The sequence below is a fragment of the Ctenocephalides felis genome, unplaced genomic scaffold, assembly GCF_003426905.1.
Source record: "Ctenocephalides felis isolate EL2017-DRISC unplaced genomic scaffold, ASM342690v1 CF-g0.4_SCAFFOLD_00218, whole genome shotgun sequence".
Classification (NCBI taxonomy): domain Eukaryota; kingdom Metazoa; phylum Arthropoda; class Insecta; order Siphonaptera; family Pulicidae; genus Ctenocephalides; species Ctenocephalides felis.
Window position 1 is genome coordinate 1,105 of NW_020536372.1, and position 3,033 is coordinate 4,137.

General features: G+C 33.2%; 6 non-coding genes across 6 annotated transcripts; all 6 read left to right on the plus strand.

Annotated features, from left to right (window-relative positions):
• The first annotated feature begins 1,680 nt into the window (after positions 1-1,680).
• Trnar-ccu lies at positions 1,681-1,753 on the plus strand. The gene has a single exon. It is a non-coding gene; the product is annotated as a tRNA-Arg (tRNA).
• Positions 1,754-1,830: 77 nt separating this feature from the next.
• On the plus strand, positions 1,831-1,902 carry Trnar-ccu. The gene has a single exon. It is a non-coding gene; the product is annotated as a tRNA-Arg (tRNA).
• A 77-nt stretch (positions 1,903-1,979) lies between these two features.
• Trnar-ccu lies at positions 1,980-2,052 on the plus strand. The gene has a single exon. It is a non-coding gene; the product is annotated as a tRNA-Arg (tRNA).
• A 77-nt stretch (positions 2,053-2,129) lies between these two features.
• On the plus strand, positions 2,130-2,202 carry Trnar-ccu. Its single transcript has one exon. It is a non-coding gene; the product is annotated as a tRNA-Arg (tRNA).
• A 76-nt stretch (positions 2,203-2,278) lies between these two features.
• Positions 2,279-2,351, plus strand: Trnar-ccu. The gene has a single exon. It is a non-coding gene; the product is annotated as a tRNA-Arg (tRNA).
• A 77-nt stretch (positions 2,352-2,428) lies between these two features.
• Trnar-ccu lies at positions 2,429-2,501 on the plus strand. The gene has a single exon. It is a non-coding gene; the product is annotated as a tRNA-Arg (tRNA).
• Positions 2,502-3,033: the final 532 nt, after the last annotated feature.

The following is a 3,033-nucleotide window of genomic DNA, read 5'->3' on the forward strand; positions in this document are numbered from 1 at the left end:
ATGCTTATTTGATTGATAGCATTTAGAAATGGTATTGATTTATTTTTTAAAATAGTTAAACACATTCATATTACTATTTTCAAAAAATAATATTCATATTACTAAATTCAAAAAGATTTAAATTTTCTTTGCTGAACTCGTTTAGTTTTAGGTATCGACTTTATATCTTCCTTAATTTTAAGCTAATTTCGTCTTAAAATTGTCTGCATATTAATGGTAATGCATGGTTGTCACGATAATTGGAAGAACTCAAAAATTGAAACGTTATTTATAAATTTAATTATGCTATATTCATGAAAATCTATATTTTAAATAGAATAGAGCCCGTTTATTCCATTGCATGCATTGTTTTCAAGTTCTCGTGTTCTAATAGATTTATTTATAGCTTGAATCTCCAATGTTTTCGTCATGCAACATGTTGTTGCTGAAGTGGTCTTTTTCGGTTAAGACCAACTATTGGAAATTTTGGAATCATCAACATAATTAGAGATGATAAAACAGTATTACACGAAAATGCAGGCAGGCATAATTAATCAAAAAAATGTACTTATAGGTATTATGTACTGTTGAATAATTCTAGCTAAGATTAAGAATTTCTAAATCAGATTAGGGTTGCATACAGTGCTATATCTGTAAAGATTGAACCCATAAAACTTATATTTTGAGTTGGTTAAATAATGCTACTATTATTTATTTTATTATTATTGTTTCTGTTGGCCCTCTGGCTGTACCATTTTTACCCGCCTAAGACCAGGTAACAAATTTTAAAATATAGCAAGAAAACATTTCTACAATGATAAATTAGCTTTTACTGAACATTGTCAGATAGTTGTTTGTTTGATATGGGATTTTTGTTGTTGTATAATTGGTTTGACTTTCACAATATAATTGCTCAAAGTCAAATCGCATAGTGCTCCGTACTACGCTATGCTTAAAAAATAGATTCTATGAGTACTTATATAAAACTGTAATAAATAAAACTCAAAATATTTTTTTATATTATTCTTAGGCATTTTAAGCGTGATGTCTGATGTTATTCATTTTATTATACATAATTAGTTTTTACCGTCGATGGTCAATAGTTCCATATATGCAGTAATTATATAATAGTAAGTCTAGTAATTATATAATAGTAAGTCTAGTAATTATAAAACAGTAAGCAATCATTAATGACATACATATACATATTAATGAAAAAACATTTGAATTTTAATTGTATTTAATTTAATTTTAATTGCATTCGAAGATTAAAAAAATCGTTTTAGAAGCATTTTACATATTTTTGATCGAATAGTTTTTTTTAGACTATATACTGGAGTACACCAGCGCGATAAAGATACTACAAAAGTATCACAATGAGTGAAAATATTTCATGTTTTCTCAAAAATAAAAGATATACAATATTATTAAATATTTGTATACAATATTAAAGTTACATTAGTTACATAAAATTATACTATAATTCATACTGAAAATGAATTTGATAGAACGGAGTAAGTCTTATTTTAGCGATGAAATTACAACAATTTATTTTTAGCAAACTACACTATATACAATTAAATATAAATTTTGAATTAAAACTTCCTCAGGCGCGACTAGGAGTATAGTTAATATTAAATGGATTTAATATTTCATGCCTTTGATACAACCTAGCCTCGTTGTCAAGGTACATACCAAGCAGCCCCTGTGGCCTAATGGATAAGGCATCGGCCTCCTAAGCCGGGGATTGTGGGTTCGAGTCCCACCAGGGGTACAGTTATTTTTTGCAAGATTCTATATTGGAATGTCTTTGATACAACCTAGCCTCGTTGTCAAGGTACATACCAAGCAGCCCCTGTGGCCTAATGGATAAGGCATCGGCCTCCTAAGCCGGGGATTGTGGGTTCGAGTCCACCAGGGGTACTTATATTTTTTGCAAGATTATATATTGAAATGCCTTTGATACAACCTAGCCTCGTTGTCAAGGTACATACCAAGCAGCCCCTGTGGCCTAATGGATAAGGCATCGGCCTCCTAAGCCGGGGATTGTGGGTTCGAGTCCCACCAGGGGTACAGTTATTTTTTGCAAGATTCTATATTGGAATGTCTTTGATACAACCTAGCCTCGTTGTCAAGGTACATACCAAGCAGCCCCTGTGGCCTAATGGATAAGGCATCGGCCTCCTAAGCCGGGGATTGTGGGTTCGAGTCCCACCAGGGTACTTATATTTTTTGCAAGATTATGTATTGAAATGCCTTTGATACAACCTAGCCTCGTTGTCAAGGTACATACCAAGCAGCCCCTGTGGCCTAATGGATAAGGCATCGGCCTCCTAAGCCGGGGATTGTGGGTTCGAGTCCCACCAGGGGTACTTATATTTTTTGCAAGATTATATATTGAAATGCCTTTGATACAACCTAGCCTCGTTGTCAAGGTACATACCAAGCAGCCCCTGTGGCCTAATGGATAAGGCATCGGCCTCCTAAGCCGGGGATTGTGGGTTCGAGTCCCACCAGGGGTACTTATATTTTTTGCAAGATTATATATTGAAATGCCTTTGATACAACCTAGCCTCGTTATCAAGGTAAACACCATGCAGCCCCTGTGGCCTAATGGATAAGGCATCGGCCTGCTAAGCCGGGAGGTACAGTTATTTTTTGCAAATTCTATATTGTAATGCCTTTGATACAACCTAGCCTCGTTATCAAAGTAGACAGCAGAATAGAGATCTTTGTAGACAACAGAATAGAGGTCGTTGTATGCGTACCTATATCAACAAGGAAATCGGCATAAATAAACATTTTAAAGTTATATCATAATACAAATCTTGATTTAATGAGAAATGCCTAAATCAGAAGAATATTTTACCCTGTCCTCCGTAAATAATTATAATAAAAATAATAAAACAAATTCTACATTTGCGCCGTACTTATACACAACATAAGTTTATTGAAATAATTTCTATATTATTCGTAGTTTTTATAAATCTTTGAAGTTATTAAAATGGAAAATATTTTCAAGCAAGTCAGGTATTACAGCTGTTCAAAGAATGA